The sequence below is a fragment of the Lemur catta genome, chromosome 23 (genome assembly GCF_020740605.2).
Source record: "Lemur catta isolate mLemCat1 chromosome 23, mLemCat1.pri, whole genome shotgun sequence".
Taxonomy (NCBI): domain Eukaryota; kingdom Metazoa; phylum Chordata; class Mammalia; order Primates; family Lemuridae; genus Lemur; species Lemur catta.
In genome coordinates, this window is record NC_059150.1 from 5,835,137 (window position 1) to 5,855,482 (window position 20,346).

Sequence of the window (20,346 nt, forward strand, 5' to 3'; positions counted from 1 at the left end):
GAAATCATTATCTTGAATCCTGTTTTCTTCTATTCCCACTTTGCTTATTATATCATTTTATTGCATGGCGCTCTAATTCACTTATTTTGACTGCTGTATAATATTCCATTGTTTGACTCTGCCACAGTTTAATTATTCATTTCTCTGCTGGTGAACTTTTTTGGGTTTTTCCTATGTTCTTGCTATGGTGACTAGTGCCGCTAGGAATATTTTTGTAGATGTGCAAGAGTGTCTCTTGGGTGTCTTATCTAGGAGTAGATTTGCTAGTTTTGAATGTTCAACTTTAGGAGGTAATATAAAATTCTTTCCAAAGTGGTTGCACCCTTAGCAATATATAAGAAATTCGGTGGCTCTTCATCCTCTTTCAACACTTGATACCATTAGATTTAGTAATTTTTGCCAATTGAATGAGTGTATATTGGTTTCTTATTATGGTCTTCATTTGCATTTCCCAGATCACCAGTATGTTTATTAGCAATGTATAATCCTGTTTGTCTCCTGCCTATATTTCTATTGGATTGTTTATCCTCTTATTAATTCATAGACGTTCTTTATAAATTCTTGATAGTAATCCTTTGTCAAATGTGTGTATGTCCAGTTCTAGGTTTTTTGTTGTTTTTTTTTTGAGACAGAGTCTTGCTCTGTCACCCAGGCTAGAGTACAAAGTAGTGTCATCATAGCTTACTACAACCTTAAATTCCTGGGCTCAAGTGATCCTCCTACCTCAGCCTTCTGAGTAGCTAGGGCTACAGGCACTTGCTATCACGCTTGGCTAATTTTTCTATTTTTGGTAGAGATGGCATCTCGCTTTTGCTCGGGCTGGTCTCAGACTCCTGACCTCAAGCAATCCTCCCGCCTTGGCCTCCCAGAGTGCTAGGATTACAGGCATGAGTCACCCCGCCAGGCTCTCTTCTAGGTTTTAACTTGACTCGTCATATACCTCAAGGGTTTTTTTTCCCCCAAGTCAGGTTTATTGAGTTATAAATTACATAAAATGAATTTCACCTTTGTTAGATGTACAGTCCTGTGTATTTTGGAAACATATGCAGTTATGTAACCACCAGCATAAGCAAGATACAGAACATTTCCATCATTACAAAAAATGTTCATGTACCCTTTTTTAGTTAATCCTTTCCCCTCAATCCCAGCCACTCGTCTTTATTCTGTTCCTAGAATTTGCATATTCTAGAATGTCATATTGCCAAGGCTAGAGTCACATCTTGTCACAGCTCTTGTCCTGGTATGCTCGAATCCTCAAAGAGAATCTGCTGGTCTTGATTCACTGGCAGGGACTGTCAGTGCCCCCATTAGTGCCCAGGTCAGTAACATACCCTACAGTGCAGTGGCTCACACCTATAATCCTAGCACTCTGGGAGGCTGAGGTGGGAGGATTGCCTGAGTTCAGGAGTTTGAGACCAGCTTAAGCAAGAACGAGACCCCGTCTCTACTAAAAATAGAAAAATTAGCTGGGCACCATGGTGTGCACCTGTAGTCCCAGCTACTTGGGAGGCTGAGGCAGGAGGATTGCTTGAGCCCAGCAGTTTGAGGTTGCAGTGAGCTATGATAATGCCACTGCATTGTACTTGGGGTGACAGAGCAAGACTTTATCTAAAACAAACAAAAAAAATTGTGTTGGGATCATCACCATCTTATATATAATTAGATCCCTTCCTCACATGATTTCAGAATAAGTTCCAGATGGATAAAAGATTGAAACATAAATTAAACCATAGAAATGCTAAAAAAAAAATCCATGGAAACATAAAAATAATCTTGAAAGAAGGCCTAAGTATGACACAAAAAACAATGATAAAAGAAAAGATCCATTCAACTATGAGAAAACATTTTCTGCATAGCAAAAGCACCATAAATAAAGTCAGGATAAAAGTATTGATACCGATGATTTGCAGCTCCTCTTACGGATAAAGAGGTACCTTCCCTAATACATAAAGAGTTCCTTCAAACTGATAAGAAGAAAAAAAAAACTATCCAATAGAGAAATGGCAAAGCATAAGAATAATTTCAAAAAAAACGAAAATGTTCAACCTCATTTATAGCAAGAGAATCACAAAAGAGATATCAATTTCTGTGTATCAGATTGTCAGAGATCAAAAGGACTAATAACATACATAGCATGTTGAAGAAGGAATGGGAAACAGAAACTCTCATGCATTCGGGTGGGAGAATAAACTGTCACTTCGTTCATGGAGAGCAATTTGGCCACATTCTCTCTGACCTAGAAATTCCACATCCAAGAATTTATTCTAAAAATAGTCTTGCAAATGCAATAAATCACATTTACCCAAAGAGATGCATTGCAGCATTTCCATGTGAAATGATTACAAACAACCTAAATGTCTGTCAGTAGAAGATTCAGTAAATCAATTATGATACATTTATGCAGTAGAGTACTGTGCAACTGTTAAAATAACAAGGCAGGCTGGGTGCCTTGGCTCACGCCTGTAATCCTAGCATTCTGGGAGGCTGAGGTGGGAGGATCGTTTGAGCTCAGGAGTTCGAGACCCCATCTCTACTAAAAATAGAAAAGAAATTAGCTGGACAATTAAAAATATATAGAAAAAATTAGCCGGGCATGGTGGCACATACCTGTAGTCCCAGCTACTCGGGAGGCGGAGGCAGGAGGATCGCTTGAGCCCAGGAGTTTGAGGTTGCTGTGAGCTAGGCTGACACCACGGCACTCTAGCCCAGGCAACAGAGTAAGACTCTGCCTCAAAAAATAAAATAAATAAATAAAAAATAACAAGGCAGTTTTCTATGAACTAATATAGAAAAATATCTAAGATATTTGTTAATGGCAAAAAGCAAGGTAGGAGAAAATATGTATAGTATGCTATAATTTTTTTTAAAAAAAATATGTATCTCTATATGTATAGCCCGTCTCTGGGAGGATACACAAGACCCTGTTAACAATGACTGGCCAGAGCCAGGGGCTGAGTGGAACTTGCGGAGCTGGGGACAAGGTTGGGAAGGAGATTTACTTATAAATATACTTTTACTGTATACTCTCTTGTATCTTTGAAGGTTCATGTCATATTAAGGAATTAGCTATTCAAAAAGCAAGTAAAATAATTTTTTTTAGATGTTTAGGGATCCTGAGAGAGAGGGCCAGAGAGACAGAGACAGAATGATGTTTGTTCTCTGAGAACAGACTAAATATTCAGGGGGAGGAGCCACATGAACCAGAGTCAGGAGAATGTTGATTTTGTATTTCTTCAGAAATATGCGCTTATAGAATTCCAAGGTGAGAAAGTGTTAGAAATCACCCAGACCAAGTTTTATTCTGTAGCAGCGGGAAGGACAATCCGAGAATAAACATTTGCTGAGAAGAGATCTGTAAAGAATCCTCAGGTAAATGTTAAGCTAAGGAGACTGAGAGAGGGAAGTGTTGGAGCTGGTTAGCAGCTCCAGACACTCCTTCCTGTCCCTGGTCTGACACGCTTGGTCCTCCTCTTGGTGCTGGAGCATCTGCCCCACCTCCTATGCCCCCTTCCGGCCCAGACGTCATTCAGAGGAAGCCAGCAGGTGTCTGACCACCTGGCATCTGGGGGCTGTGTCCGAGCGCCCGGCAAACTGGCCACGAGCTCCACCCTTCGGTGACCCAGAGCCGCTCTTCTTGCAGCCTCGGGATATCAGGTGTCTTCTTGGTCCCTGTTCTTCCCCAGAGTATCACATGTCCTTCCTGGAACCTTCCTATCCCTGAGTCAGATGGAAAATCTATTTCCTGGATTCTAAGTTTCACTTCTCATTTAACCCTGAAGTCCTGTGATGATAAAAGCATCGGTGGCAATTGTAGTCTCGCTCGTCTGTAAGGATTCTCTGTCTGTCTGTGTATCTGTCCATCTAACTTCAAATCACAGTCCTCTTTGGATCCTCACAGCAATCCTGTGGGGCAGGTCTGATCTCCAGTTTTCAGCTGGCAGGAAAATTTGTATACAAAGGTTTATTTTCCAAGTACTTTCCTATACATCATGTCACTGCAGCCCCTGATGCCCTCGTGGAGGTCAGGAAAGTTTTATTAACCCAGATATGCAAGTGAGGATATTGAAGAGGCACCTATGGAGTAGTGGGTCTTTGGGATATGTGGGTTTGAATCCTGACTCAATGGATTCTTTTGTTTTGTTTTGTTTTTTTCCTAAGGAGAGAGTCTTGCTCTGTCACCCAGGCTGGAGTGCAGTGGCATCATTATAGCTCACTGCAGCCTTGAACTCCTGGGCTCAAGTGATCCTTCCACCTTAGCCTCCAGAGTAGCTTGTGACTATAGGCACATGTCACCACACCTGGCTAATTGTTTTTCATTTTTTAATTTAGAGACAGGGTCTCATTATGTTGTCCAGGATGGTCTCAAACTTCTGGCCTCAAGCAATCCTCCCACTTTGACCACCCAAAGTGCTGGGATTACAGGTGTGAGCCACTGTGCCTGGCCTCAATGGATTCTTTACATCTATTTCCTCAGGTGTAAAATGGGGATAATAATATCTGTACCATCTATTATATTGCATTGTTGTTAGGATTAAATGACTAAGATTCAGAAGAGTTTCAAGAATTAACATTCTAATTGTTTCCTGTTTCTTGGCCTGTTTTATCATCTGAAACTTTTTTATTTTGAAAATGTTTTACAAAATAGGAGAGAATAATATAATGAAACTAATATATCCATCATCCTCTTCAATTATTAATATAAGGCCAGTCTGGTATCAGCTATACCCCTACCCACTTTCCCCTTTCTTTTCTTAAACAATTTTCAAAATAGTGAGATATTTCCTTGATATCCTCCAAAGGTTATTTAGGATTGTTTTAAAATGTTATTAGCAATTCATAGATTTAAACATTTGTTGCCTGGGCACAGTGGCTCACACCTGTAGTCCTAGCACTCTGGGAGCCCGAGACAGGAAGATTGTTTGAGCTCAGGAGTTTGAGACCAGCCTGAGCCAGAGCGAGACCCCGTCTCTACTAAAAATAGAAAAATTAGCCAGGCATAGTGGCACATGCCTGTAATCCCAGCTACTTGGGAGACTGAGGCAAGAGGATTGCTTGAGCCCAGGAGTTGGAGGTAGCAGTGAGCTATGATACCACAGCACTGTAACCAGGGCAAGAGAGTGAGACTCTGTTTCAAAAAAAAACCCCCCCTAAACCACATTTGTTATACATTTATTATACATTATATACTATATATTATGTCATAATATATACTATACTATATTATACATTTGTTATATACCAATCTATTATAATTGTTATAGTTATTATCCTTATTGATGTTCAGCTTGACCAGGAAAACCTTATTCTGGTTGGCTTTTGAGTCCTTTTGGCATGACTCTAGTAGTCTTTGACACTGTGTTTTTGGTATGACGAGATATTCTAGGCTCATTTTGTACATTTGCTGCATCATATTTGGAATCATTTCTGCAAGGAAGACTGACTCCTTTGGAGGAAATGATGTTTAGAGTTCATAATCTGATTGCTAGGGGTACTCATTCCTACTAGGATGCTCGCTGTTTCTAGGCCTGACAGTGAACAGAGCTAGGGAATGTGTGTGTGTGTGTGTGTGTGTGTGTGAGAGAGAGAGAGAGAGAGAGAGAGAGAGAGAGAGAGAGAGACAAAACATACGGAGTTTGTACTCATACTCCCAGTTCACTGTCAACTACAGACTTTTTAGCTAATCTCATTAATCTTACATTCACATCTCCTATTCACCAGAAAATCTTGTTTATCAGTAACATCAATACCATTACTCATTTGACTTATGCCACAATGAACATAAAAAGGTCTCATGATAATAATAATATAGTACCATCGATAATATGATTCTTGAAAACAGTTTCGGATTTCTTGGAGGGGATGGGACAGTACTTTTTATCTTTGGGGTATATCCATCTAAAAATATAAAGCCAAATTGTTGTGTTTTAATTTCTCTCTGTGTAGTATGCCAACCAGCTGGACTAATAGATTCATTTGTTTCATTTTATTTTCATTTTTAGAGGCTTTTAAAATTTTTAATTATTTTGTAATTCGGTCAAATATTTACATATTCCACAGCAAATCCACACAAGAAGGTCTATGCAAAGTCCAGCTGCTATCCCTGTCCCCTGGACCTCATTCTTCCCTCTCCCTACTGATGTAAATGTATTTTGCGGTTAATCCTTTTATCGTTTTTTTAAAAATATAAACAATTGCATATATATTTTTTTGCATTCCTCCCCTTTTTCTTAAATAAATGGTAGTGTATTAAACACTTTTTTAATCATGTGTTTTTCACTTAATAAGAATCTTGGAGATTACAACATGGGCATATAGTATATATTTTGAATAGATTCCTAGGACTAGGATTGTTGGGTCAAAGTGTAATGCATACTGATTTTGATAGATATTTCCACATTCTCCTCTACAAGGGTGGATTTTACCATTTTCTGCAGGCAGATTTTAATGTTAAATGATTACATAAGAGGTACTACCTCTACTGAGAAAGGTTAAGTGATTGCTCAGAAGAACTGGACTTGAACTTCCAAAATATTAACTAGTGGCCCAGTGGTCTGACCCACTCTACCATGCCCTCTCTGCATTTTACAGATGAAGAAATTGAGACATAAATAGGGAAGTGACCCACCCTAAATGACATAATAGGCTAGAACTTAAAATCCACATCTCCTGACCCTAAAATTAGAACTCCTTTCAGTATGTTATGAATTTACTTATGGTGAACTTGCTTTGCTTAACTGTAAATAGGGAAGAAAAACCTAGCAGTTCTAGGAAGCTAAAAAATTAACAAGATATAGTTATGGGTAAATTCCAAGATAAGGCTTAACTTCTTTAGGCGAATAGCAAATCAGCAATTAGACTATGTTGTCAGTGCACTAAAATGATCTATGGATGAGGGAGACAGTCACCCTTGTAGGAGAAGCTGTTCCATTTCTTGCAGAGGGCTTTGAACTTCTTTGAACAAAGATGGCATTATGTTATGCAAAACTTTACAAATGAATTTGGACAAAGATGTAATTTTCCCAGTGAATGAACAAGCTAGCTGCAGCCACAAAGCCTTTTTTTTTTTTTTTTTTCATTTTCCTAGAGTAACCCTGGGGTTCTCCTTTGTGCTTGCTTTGAGACAGGTTGATTGACTTATGTGCAATTTGGGAGGCTGGAGTTTTCCTTCCCTCTGCAGATTGGAACGGAGCTGCCTCCGGTGTTGCAGGGAGGAGGCTGAATGAGGCAGAGAAGGTGAGTGGGGCTTGGGCCTGGGGCACAAGTCAAAGGAGGGGGCAACCCTTGCCTCCTGCCTCTTCTCTTTCTTCGCCTGACCCTAGGAATCTTCTGAGGGGCGTCTCCCTCCTTCCCAGAGACAGACGCCCAGAGGTGGCCACAGAGCAGCACCCCAAGGCTCTCCCGGCAAGGAGGCTGGTGTGGAAGACGTTTGTAGCCTCTTCCCCAGCAGGTGCAGTCAGCCAGCATTAGCGCTGGCATTGTCCCAACTGTCCACCTTAATTGAAAAATTGGGAAACAGCTTTGTTTGTGGCCCACATCCCCCCTTAGCCTGGGCCTCCACAACCTGGGAGCCTCCTGAGTGACAGCCCTGGCATATGGGGGGCAGTCCGGGGACCTTCCTTTGGGCGGGGCATTGGGCCCTGGCAGATGGACAGCTGTCCGGGGCACAGTAAGCGGCCGGGGCCCACAGTCCTGAAGCCACACCCCACGTCCTGGCTTTGCATTGTTCCATTCCGGGTTAGAGTTTCCTGCTGCTCCCAGCAGCTCTCGTTTCACTCTTAGGCCAGGGTGGCAAGGGAGGACTGTGGGCCTCGATTTTCGCAGAGCAGTAACTGGCAGTGGACGCCCGGCCTCCTGGAGGCTGCTGGGCTGGGCGAGTCTGACCTGGAGGCCTGCGCAGGGAGATGCTTTGTGTTTGGGCGTCTCTGCCTCATTGCATCTCTCTGTCCCGCTGGAAGGAGTTGGGGGTGGGGCCTGGGGGTTTGCAAGTTGAAAGGTAGAAGTCCAGCAGGCCAATGCCGTGGGCGTGGGATTGGGACAGACCTGAGGGACATCCAGCCCCATTGGCTTTGTGACCTTCGGAAAGTTTCCTAACTGCTCGAGGCCTCAGTTTCCTGGTTTATACAGTGGGGATAATAATGAACATTTTGTTGTAAAGATTAAATTAAAAAGTAAGCATAGAAAGAGCCCTGCGTGGTACCTGGCACATAGCAGGTGTTCAGTGAATGAAGGTTATTATTGCTTTCTCATATCAATAGCAGTTCAGATATACTTGTTTTTCATCAAGGTAGTTTCTACGTGGGCCGTTTTAGGGCTACTGCTTACCTCGGAACAGTGTCAGCTTTCAGGGACCACCTGGGAAACCCATCTGACCGCGGGGCTTTTTCACCCCATCATTGTTACTAAACACTGAACTTGAACTTACTGACTGGTGGCGGGGGAGGGGCACACCATTCTTTTGTGTTACTGTGTGTGGCGGACTCTGATCACAAAAGTGGTACACTAGTTTATTTAAATGGGCACGTAATGTATGTAAAGCTCCATGGGAGCAGATGCCCAGCCTCGTGACAGATTCAGGGAGTTCGTCCAGCTTTGTGTCACCACGTCCCGCTCTCTTGGCACTTGTTCGCGCATCCTCCCTGCTCTGTATTCCTGGCCCCCCAGGGTCCCTCCCCCGCCCTCCCTGGGCACGGACATTCAGAGTAGCCCAACCCAGTCCCCACTTAAGGAACCCGGCAGCTGCCTGATGATACCAGCGTCACCGCCCGGCAGCAGATCTGGCTGGCAGTGGAGTCCTGCCCTGCCGCATCCTGCCTGAGCAGAGTCCTCCTAGCGTGCGCTTCTGGATACTTCCGGTCTAGTTAGCTATCTCGAATATTGGTTGGGAGCTTTTTCCTTTTGATAGTGTGTCCACTTCCATGAATCGTGTTACTGGACTCCCACCACCATTCTGTGATATGAGCAAAGCTGGTGTCATCGCTCCCGTTTGATTGATGCCTAAACTGAGGCTCCGAGAAGCAATCTCCCCCAAGGGTCACAAAACTAATTCGTGAAAGAGCCCCTAATAGAACTCTGATGCCCTGAGCAATGGGCTGTTTTTCTTGCCATGACATCACACTGCCTCCTCCAGTCTGAAGCACCCGCAAATCAGGAAGGGGGAGCCCCCGTCAAAGGTGGTTCAGACACACAGGGCAAGCTGGGAGAAGGAGTGCAGGAAGGACACGCTGGCAGGGACATGGCTATTGAGGGAAAGCAAGTTCTGAGAGAGGAGGAGCTGATCCCGGGGTCTTTAGACACATCAGCATGGAGTACTCCCCACGCTCCAGGCGCTGTGCTCCTCCTCACGGCCGCCCTGTGAGTAGGCCCATTACTACCCACCTTTTGCTGGTGACAGAAGAGAAGTACACAAAGGTTAAAGCACTTGCTCGAAGCCCCCTAGCTGAGAAAGTCCCAGAGCCTGGATTCGAATCTCAGTGCAGCTCTGAGACCTGCACGGCTGACCATTTGGGTTTGGGCTTTGATATGCTTTTGGGGTGGCTTCGAACTGGACACACTGCATAGCTGTTTCTGAGCACGCATCCCACCAGGTTCCAGATGCGGATGTGGTTTTGTAGCTCCAGCTCGGAAGCCTCCTAGGAAGCCTCCTAAGAAGCAAGCGTTCTGTTTCTCTCTCCCCCTCCCTCTGGCTCTTCCCCCTTTGTTCCCAGGCCACTGCCAAATGGAACTGCCCCAGGCGTCTGCTCCTGAGCCCACACTACTCCTCCTGCCCCAGCGTGTGGCACCTTCCTGTCCCCCTCCCCTCCTCCCCTAGCTCTAGTGCTCCTTGTCAGCTGGGGTCACTGGGAGCAGACCCCGGCCCTCTGACTCGAGGCAGAGAAGCCACACAGCTTCCCCAGGCCTTGAATTTCCCCAGTGGATCCATTTGGTTAATTGCACTCACACCCCTAAGCCCTTCCGCCCGTCAGTGAGAAGCTGGGCCTCCTCTCCCCAGAAACATTGCAACAGGCCACCTCAGAGCACGTGGGCTCAGGACACAAGCTGTGGATTGATGGGGGTGGGGCCGTGGATCTTCCTTAGGAATTGTCTGTTCTGCTTCTCCACTCGCTGCCCCAAAACCAATTCTAGGCCCCTGGGGCAGCCCGCATGCTTAGCCCCCTTTTCCTGTGGGCACTGAGATCTCTAAGGTAGCTGGGGGACCTGGGTGGCAGCAGTGAAAGCCACATCCCGTCATAGCTTTTGCTGTCCACCTCCTTTCTGCCGAAGTGATGCTGTCATGTCTAGACCCCTCTCAGCCTTTCCTGCTGCCCTTAGCCCACCTTGCCACCAAAGGCTGTTGGGTTTGAGACAGCATGTCACCCTGTGAGTTTCTGATGCATTATTAAAGAGGGCCACAGATTTTGGCAAAGGGAGGCCCTTCCAGGGCGTAAGACATAAACCTTTCCTCTATACCACCGAAGCCAACAGTCTTTGGCACTCATAGCTGCCAGCACTTTGCAACCAGACTCCTAGACAAGTGGGACATCTTATAACTTAGGAAAAAGCCTCACTCTCCGTTCCTCCCCCTCTCTGCTCCCACCTCCCCTCCTCCAGGCCTCATGCATTCTCACGTCTCCTCCAGCCTGTGGAAGCCTGCCGGGGTAGCAGTTGGATCCAGACTGATGTCTGTGTTGGATGTAAATGCAGAAGGCTGAAGGGAGGGAGGGAAGGAACAGATGCTGCTCCCTCCTGCTGTCTTAGTCCTTTCCTCCCTCTGCCTTGCTTACCACGTCAGACAGGAATTTTTAAAATGCAACTGGGGATGTGCTATCCTCGGAATATCAGCAGCTAAACCAATATTGACAGCCGAATGGACGTCACTTGGGAAGAACTGACCCTGCTCTCTCTCCGGGGTTGCGTCCAGCTGTCTCGTTGACATCATAGGTCATAGGTCATGGGGCATTGGTGGAAGAAGCGGGTGTGGAATGTTTTGATGACGGACACCATGGCAGAGGCAGGAGAGAGAAGAGCCCAGAGGGACTTTGACTGGTCTGGGATCTCCCAGGAACCTCCATTTCTCTCTGGTCCAAAGCAGACCATGCCTGTGCAGGTAACTGTACTTTGGCTGTGAGAGTCCACACAGAGACAAGGTGTGGCCGTCTGCACAGGCACTGTCTACTCTGCAGGGCTACAACGTGGATTTGAAAGCCCAGCTGGTCCAAAGCCACATTGCAAAGGAGTGCACCAGCTGTCATGTGGGGGGAAGGAGAAAGGACTGGTGGTTTTGGAGTGCCAAGTATGTGCCAGGCCTTGGGTTAGATGCTATATGTGTACATTAGCTCATTAATTAATTTAGTAATTGTCACAGCAACCTTGATAAGTAGTGTATGTTTCCCATTCTTAAAGACGAGAAAACATGTTCTAAGAATAAAGAAACTGCAGAGACCATGCAGCAGGTAAATAAATGGCTGGGGAGGACTGAAACTTAGACACGTTTGGCTCCAAGGCCACGCCCTTTCTATCTGCCAGCGGGATTTCCTGTCACTTCCTCCTGGAGCTAAACCTCTGAATCTGCGTCCTGCGTGTTTCCCCTGGTTTCCTGGGTACTTGGCCATTCACCACTATTTATCAAGCCCAGTCCTGTTCTGCTTTGAGCCGACACTCCTGCAGAGGCCTGGGAAAAAGCAGAAGACTCTTCCCTTGCCTTTGAGAAGCTCATACTCTGGTTATGGGGCTGAAGGCCACCTCTCTTTCCCCCACCCCAATTTCACCTGTAGTCTTGCCTCTCTTTTTTTCTCTATTTGAGCCTAGTCTGTGGTTTTCAAATGGTTTTGGAACCATGCATGGTCTGCTGAAACTAAGCTTGGAATCCCCCCAACAGAGGACACAATAAGCAGCTTGATAAGAGTGATGTCGCCATAAAAAAAAAGATGGATCGATACCTTTTGCAACAATCTGGATGGAGCGGGAGACCATTCTTCTAAGTGAAGGATCTCAAACATGGGAAAACAAACACCACATGTGCTCACTATTAAATTCACTCATTGGAAATAACCAATGAGCACACATGTGCACAGAGGGAAGTAAAACTCAGTGGAAATCAATGAGGGTGGGGAGGAGGGGAGGGGCAAAGACTACCTAATGGGTACAAAGAGTGATGTCATGAGCAGATGTGTCCAGATGGTAGGTCTCAGAGGGACAGTGCCTGGGGTGAGGAAGCCGGGGTTTGAAATTAGGTTGGCAGGGGGCAGGGGGGTTGCACAGGCATCTTCCTTTAGGAGAGCTGCCCACAGACAGGGGTTTCCAGTTGTTCCAGGGCCACCGTCCCTTTGTACAGCATTTTGTAGTTTTATGGAGATAGAGACTACTAGACAGTTTGTGTCTTGCTCTCAGCCCTAGGTCTTTTTTTTCTTAATTAACCAATATTCAATGTATTAAAATTATAAATCCTGAAACCTAATTCTTCCTCAAACTTTTAATTTCAGTTGACAAATTTGACAGTTCTTTTCATAAATCTCATAAATTTTAATAATCACATGTTTGGTCCCATTAATAAACTTAGTTAATTTGATTCCTTTGAACATTTGAAACTGTATTTATAAATTTAATCATTCACTTTCCTTCTTGAAGTATCACAGTTTTTTTTTCCCTAACAGAGTCTTCCAAGTCCTTATATAATTCTTTTTTCTTATGAATGGTCTTAAATAACAGCTTTACTGAGATATAGTTCACAGAGTATACAATTTACCTATATAAATCCTACAACTCAGTGATTTTTAGTGTATTTTTAGTGCCCACAGAGCTGGGCAGCCACCATCATGGTGAGTTTTAGGACATGTGCGTCACCACTTCCAGGGCCCCCAAACCCGTGCCCTTAGCAGTCACTCCCCTTCCCCTCGTCCACCCCCAGCCCTAGGCAGCCACCAATCTACTTTCTGCCTCTCCAGGTTTGCCTATTCTGGATGTTTCATATAAATGGAAGTGAGATGGTTTCAAGGTTCATCGTGTGTAGCTTTCCCCGTTATGGTTGAGTGGTACTGCGCTCTGGCTATACCACATTTTGTCTATCCATTCATCTGCTAGAATTATGGGGTGCTACGGTAACCTTCTGAGGAGCTCTAGGTCTTCTAATACTAATTCCAAGGCCCCCTCTCTGGCCTTCTACCTTCAGCCTCTGTCTTCTCTCCCACCCGGGTCCCTCCTTCTTACTCTTCCCAAATCTTGGGCCCCCACCCTCGGGGACTGTCACACAGGATTATTATCACTTCCCCCTCCAGCCTTCTCTATCACTCCTCTTCCACACCCAGCCCTGGGGAGACAGCTGCTCCCTGACACCCTGATCCCGGGTGCCTGCTCCACCCATGTGGAGAGGGGGTTGGGAACTTCACAAGCCTCTCTCCAGCTGTGAAGAAAGATGTGCGTCTAATTGCTGTGAAAACTTTCTCCCCCAGGGGGGAAGAGGAGAGCTGAGAGCCAAGGCAAGTGAGAAGCCGGTTCTTGCATTGTAGCGAGGTCTTGGCACAGAATTCCTTCCTAGACCAGGAAGTTTGCTTCTCGCTCTTCCCAATACGTTACTTCTGTTTCCTTTACGACCTCTGTGAATACGGAAGGAGACTGGTCAGAGTTCAGATGGTCACTAGCAGGGCCAGTGAGTGGGGCCCGAATCACAGCGTGTTGGGCCAGCCAAGCAGGAGGGTCTGTGATGACGATGGGGAGTCTTTTCCAGCCCAGCCATGTTTCCTCGTCCTGCCCTCGAGAATGAAGGAGGAAGCAGTAATAAGGAGACAGTGCACAACCCCAAAGAACCTTAGCAAGATGGCTGGGCTGTAGCATTGGGACATCCTTCCCAGTGTCCCCGGCCCGTGTGGCGGGCTGTCAGCAAGGCCAGGCTGTGCGCTGAGGCCACCTGTGCACCTTGGGCCTCCTTGCTGTGCCGGGCTGGGATGTGCCGCGCTCCGGTTGGCCTTGGGTCAAAGAGACAGCATGAGGCAGCAACCCCTCTCCCTCCCTATAGAGGGATATTAGTATAATACGAAGATGTGCGTTGCAACGTTGTTGTAATGGGGGAAAAAGGAAGAAAAGGAACTAAAGGTCCTTAACAAGCAGGAGGTTAAAAGGCTTGTAGTAGACCCACAGTGTAGTTACGACACAGAGCACAGGAGTCTCTGTGTCCAGGCTGTATGGCTTGACAGCCCAGCCAGTGACGGCCTGGCAGTGGGCCGTGGGTACCGCCCACCCTACAGGTGGCTGCACTTTACTGCTGGGGCTCTGGTCCCGCTGGTGGCTTATGAATAACACAGTGCCCTGTAAAGAGCCTTTTGCCCCTAGAGAGCCTGGTGTGAACGCTGGATATTCACCACATCTTCAGGTTGGTCACCTGGAGGAAGGGATCTCTTCCCCCTTCTTCTTTCCCGTCCCTTCCTGCTCCCCTGACTCAATAAATAGCCAAGTAGTTCAGGTTTCAACCTATAGATTAGTTCTGGGTGTTGAGCAGGAAGCAGCTGTTTCAGCCCAGTCCCTAATCCCAAGCCCAGGTGTCCCTCTCCACCCCCTCCCCAGGAGGGAATCGGGACCACCTGATACCGTTCCCCATCCCTGTGCCCTCTGAACTCAGCCGAGGCCGGAGAGGAGGGCACAGCCCGCTGAGCGCCGTCAGTGGTTAAACACAGCCCCTGTCTCCTCCCAGATCTCCCCCCTGACAATGAAAGGGAGCCAAGCATGAAACGCAGCCACGGAGCAGATGGAGACCACCCCCTCCCGCCCTGAGAAGGGAGGGGGGAGGGGGAGTCGAATCCCATACACAAGGCTTCCTTGGCTATTTGAAAATCCTAGATGACGACTGGTTGCCCCATAGGCGAGGAAGCTGGGTCCGTCCCCCAGGTGTGGGGAGAGCAGGGGTCCTGAAGCAGGCTGGTGAGTGCTCCCCCCACCCGCCAAGCCCACGTGCCCCAGAGAGCTGGGTGGAGTCACCGCCCCTCCAGGAAGGGGTAGGGGAGGATTGTGTGAGCAGAGTGACTTTCTTAGAAGGTGCTGAGATGTGGGTCATTTTGTTTGGGGTAACGAGGGAGAGAGGGTGCGATGTAGGTGGCAGGTGCCCTCTGAGGAGTGGGAGCCAGGAGTTCCTCCCTGCTGCTTTCCCTGCTCATCCTGTCTTCTTTCAAGGACCCTCTGTCTTCCCCCTCCTGCCCTTGTGTTCCGTCTTCTTGGGGCAGGCCAGTGATCGTCAATGGGTGACATCCTGAGTTTCCTAGGAGACTCACCGTCCTGGCCTCAGATGCCTGCGAACTATAAGGAACGGAGTGCTTGGGTCGCATCTGTTGCATCGTGTCTTGCTTGGCATGAGAGAGGTGGAAGGGAGGTGGCAATGGGGATCAGAGGGCAGGAGGGGGACCAGTGCCCTCCACGGTGCCCAGGTCATCCCTCTGCTGGAGGCAGCCCCCGGCACCCAGTGCAGCTAAGCCGGAGCCTCAGGGTGAAGTGGGCAGGCTGGCAATGGAGGTGCTGGCAGTTCTCAGGCTGGTGCCCGGAGCATTTGAGTCCCTAGATGTAGAGAATCTGTCTGTGGGGAGGAGAAAATAGGGGGGCATTGAGAGTGGCCCTGACCGAAGGCTCTGAGAGTCAGTGGGGAAAGGATTTCAGAGAAAAAGATGAGTGTGTCTGCTGAGCAGGGACAGGATGCCAAGTAGATATTATTGTTAGGTTATTGCTGTTGGTCTTATTACTCAGGCTTATGCCATAACAGCAGATCTATCATACGTTACATCAGCCAGGGATTTATCATACTGATTTGTTGATAGGCTAAGCGTCTCCCATTGATAAAAAGTATCTGATAAGATGGTCGTTCACTCACCGCACGAGTATTTATTGTACTGTCTCACCACAGAGGGAGACAAGACCTGGGCTCTGAGCTCAGGAAGTTCAGAGTCTGATGCAGGAGACAGATGTGGGAACGACTGATCCCCTGGGGCAGGAGGAGTGACCACTGGAACAGAGCACGTGGAGCGCTGGAAAGCGCAAGGGAAATGCCGTCTACTTCCTGTGGGAAAGCAGGGACGGCTTGTCTTTTTCCCGTTTTTTGATGAAATTGTTTGTTTCTTTCTTGTTGATTTCTTTGTATATTCTAGATATTGGTCCTTTGTCAGATGTATACAGTTTGCAAGTATTTTCTTCCATTCTGTAGGTTGCCTGTTTACTCTGTTGATTATTTCCTTTGCCATGCAGAAGCGTTATAATTTAATTAAGTCCCATTTACATATATTTGTTGCTGTATTTGCCTTTGGGGTCTTAGTCATAAATTCTTTGCCTACACCTATGTCTAGAAGAGTTTTTCCTATGTTTTCTTCTAAAGATTTTATGATCTCATGCTTTACATGAGTCTTTAATCAATCTTAAATTAATTTTTGTATATGGCAAGAGATAGAGGTCCTGTTTCATTTTTCTGCATGTGGCTATTGAATTTTCCCAGCACTATTTGTTGAATAGGGCTTCTTTTCCCCAGTGTATGCTGTTGTCTGCTTTGTCGAAGATAGTACTTATTTGGTTTTATTTCTGGGTTCTCTATTCTGATCCATTAATCTGTCTCTACTTTTACACCAGTACTATGCTGTTTTGATTACTATAGCCTTGTAGTATGATTTGAAGTCAGGTAATGTGATACCTCCCGATTTGTACTTTTTGCTTAAGATTGCTTTCGCAGTTTGGGCTCTTTGGTTCCAACTGAAGCTTAGGATTATTTTTTCTAGATCTGTGAAGTAAAACATTGGTATTTTGATGGGGATTGCATTGAATCTGTAAATCACTTTGGGCAGTATGAACATTTTAATGGTGTTGATTCTACCAATCCATCAGCATGGGATGTTTTTCCATTTGCTTGTATCATTTATGATTTCTTTCCTCAGTGTTTTGTACTTCTCCTTGTAGAGATCTTCCACCTCCTTGGTTAAGTACATTCCTGAGGATTTTATTTTTGTTGTAGCTATTGTAAATGGTAAGGGGTCCTTGATTTGACTCTCAGCTTGACTGTCATTAGTATATAGAAATGCTACTGATTTGTGTGCATTGATTTTGTAACCGGAGGCTTTGCTGAATTTATTAATTTTAGGAGTCTTTTGGTGGCATCTTTAGGGTTTTCTAGATACAAGATCATATCATCAGCAAGCAGGGATAATTTGACCTTCTCCTTCCCGATTTGGATAACCTTTATTTCTTTCTCTTGCCTGATTGCTTTGGCTAGAACTTCCAATACTATATTGAATAGAAGTGGTGACAGTGGGCACCTTGTCTTGTTGTTACAGTTCTTAATGGGAATGCTCTCCACTTTTCCCTGTTCAGTATGATGTTGGCTGTGGGTTTGTCATACATGGCTTTCATAATTTTGAGGTATGTTCCTTCTATGCCTAGTTTGTTGAAGATTTTTATCATGAAAGCATGCTGGCTGAATTTTTTTTTTTAATCCAGTGCAGAATGGCTGAGTTTTTTTACTGGCTCTGTTGGGCTTTTATTATCTCTCCATTCCCCCACAATTTCCTGTGGCAGTAATGTGTGAATGTATTCCTTAGTTGGTTCTCATAGTACTATTCTAGTCATTTGATTAGTTTATTCCAAGAACTAATTGCTGGCATGTAGCCTTGGTAACACTAATCTGTTGGCTTCTCCCTAGGCATTAATTCAGGAGCACAGCCTTGGAATACCTGCAGAATGGTTTTATTCATGGCTCTTAGGCATTTCAAACTGAACATGTGGGGCTCCACGCTCATGATCTCCTTGCACCTCAGGGACTGCCAGACTTACTTTCCCATCTTTATTCTTGATGCCAATTATTAGCTTCATCCTAGTCCAGTTTCCCAGCCTGGAAACCTTGATGCCATCCTTCTTCTCACATCTACCACCAATCAGTCATCAGATCCTATTGATTCTAACCCCAAAACGGTCCTCAAAGACGGGAGTGGGGGGCTTTGTCGTGAGTAAAAGGAAGGCATCAGGTGTGTCTGGGCTGGCATGGGAAGGTGAAGGTGGGCTAACTAGCACGGCAGGAGGTGAGCGGTGGGCAAGTGGAGCTTCATCTGTATTTACAGCCACTCCCCCTACCCCACTAGCCGGCATCACCTTCTGAGCTCCGCCTCCCCCCTCCCCCCACCCCCGCCCCAGGTCCGTGGAAAAATGATCTTCCATGAAACTGGTCCCTGGTGCCAAAAAGGCTGGGGACCGCTGCTCTAAAACAGCGCCCACCACCAGCTCTGCTACATGAATGAATCCCACCGACTGCAGCCTGGAGGCCTGAGGCGGCTTCGCTCCCGGGGACAAAGAACTGCCAGCTGAGCCGTGTCTCGGCACTGCCAGTCGTCTCTCCCCGTCACTTCAGCTGTGTTGTGACCACCGGGACAGCCTGCCCAGAACGGGGCTGCGGGAATGTGCGGCGCTCCCGATGGCGACAGCTTGCGGGAGCCGCGGGCATCTTGTCTGTCTGCCAGGGACAGCTTGTGGCATCAACACCAGGGCCCCCCAATATGGGGGAAGAAAGCAAACCAGGACCCAGAAAAAAGGGGAAAATAGACAAGCAGGCTGCGATCGCGTATGCATGATTATTGTAACTACGTACTCATGTTGATAATGTCGTGCACGGAGCCAGGACGTTTTACACAACAGTAGCAGGACGTTTCCCGTGCAGGCGGCTCTGTTCTCCTTCTTTCCGTGTGCGTGTGCATGTGTATGTGTGTGTGTGTAGGGCATGGGGGGATCAGATATGCAAGAACTGAATCATGTTCCCCAGTACATAGTACACCATCCGTCCACACAGGATTTCTCTCTTGCTTGTGTTTATTTCTGTTCTTTTCCTCACTCTCCCCCACCCCAGCAATACGGCTCCTCTAATGTATTTTACATCCTCACAATCTACCTCTTACCTGTTTGATGAGATATATTAGTAAAAGGATCCTTCAAACACATTACATTTGTAGTGTGTTTAATTCCCCTGAACGGTGTTGTGGGATAACCCTTCCCCGTGTCTCAGAGACATGCCCGTCTCTGAAACTTCCTCCTGTTCGGTGCTAGTTTTGCCCCCGTGGAGTTAAACAGAACAATTCTACGCTCTCTCGCAGCCCTTGAAGACAGGCACGGTGGCCCTCCTTCGGCCCTGCCTCCCTCCCCTCACACCTTCCCTCCCCTCCACGTTCCCTCGTAGGGCGTGGGATGTGGGAGTTTCCTCCCCCTCTCCAGGGTGGTCTCAACAGAGCCCACCACACCCCCGCCTGCGTGTTGTTTGAACACTTCTCTCCACCTTAGCAGTTGCCTTTGTGTCATCGTAAGGGCTGGCAGAGGACGCTGGGAGGTGATGTGGCTGGGCTGTAGAGCAGGGCTGTGTGGTCACTGAGGCTGAGTTGGCAACATGAACCTGACCACCGTAGGCGAGCGACCCTGCCCCTCGCCCCCTCTCCCTGGTTATCAGGACAGGGACTGCAGGCCTTGCCGACATGGGGCACCGCAGGCGGGTCTCTGCCCTCACCCCACATTGGGTCCTTCGAGCGCTGCACTAGAACCCCCTTGCCCAGATGGATGGTGGACTCTCCCTTTCCTTTGACCTGGATGGAAATTTCCCCAGAATGTGCGGGACTGTCGCAAACTGTGTTCCAGTCTTCCAAGCTGAGTGAGCCCGGCCCGGGGACCTGAGGCCCCTGCATACTCGTATCGAATACCCTACCCTCATCTCTGCTCTTTTCTCTTTATGAGCACATTACAGAGACCAATATTATACCTTTTTTATTGAGGTGAAACTCACATAACATAAACCATTTTAAAGTGCACAGTTCAGTAGCATTTAGGACATTCACAATGTGTGCAACCGCCACCTCTATCTTATTCCAGAATATTTTCATCATCCCCAAAGGAAACCCCACGCCCATCACACAGTTACTCCCCATTCGCCCTTTCCCTCTGCCTCTAGTCACCACCCATCTGTGTTGTCTTTATGTATCTACTGATTCCAGACCTTTCTTTCTTTCTTTCTTTTTTTTTTTTTTTGAGACAGAGTCTCACTCTGTCGCCCAGGCTAGAGTGCAGTGGCATCATCATAGCTCACTGCAACCTCAAATTCCTGGCCTCAAGCGATCCTCCCGCCCTGGCCTTCCAGAGTGCTAGGATTACAGGTGTGAGCCACCTCTCCCAGCCTTGGACATTTCTTACATGAAATTTATATGTGGGATCATTCAACATGTGACCTTTTGTGTATGGGTTCTTTCACCGAGCATATTTTGGAGCTTCATCCACATTGCAGCATGTATCAGTATTTCATTCCTTTTTATGACTGAATAACATTTCATGGTATGTAGATACTAAAATTTGTTTCTCCATTGATCCATTGGTGGACATTTGGGTTGT

At 46.7% G+C, this 20,346-nt stretch overlaps 1 protein-coding gene and 1 non-coding gene across 2 annotated transcripts in view; both read left to right on the forward strand.

The window, feature by feature from the left end:
* The first annotated feature begins 1,200 nt into the window (after window positions 1–1,200).
* Window positions 1,201–1,331, forward strand: LOC123627178. Its single transcript, XR_006731179.1, has one exon. It is a non-coding gene; the product is annotated as a small nucleolar RNA SNORA3/SNORA45 family (small nucleolar RNA).
* Window positions 1,332–7,130: 5,799 nt separating this feature from the next.
* The window catches only part of NFASC (neurofascin), an 83,263-nt gene continuing 70,047 nt past the window's right edge, over window positions 7,131–20,346 (forward strand). Inside the window, exon 1 of the mRNA XM_045536327.1 lies at window positions 7,131–7,233. The gene's annotated coding sequence lies outside the window, so the exon portion shown is untranslated. The remainder of the gene's footprint in view (window positions 7,234–20,346) is intronic.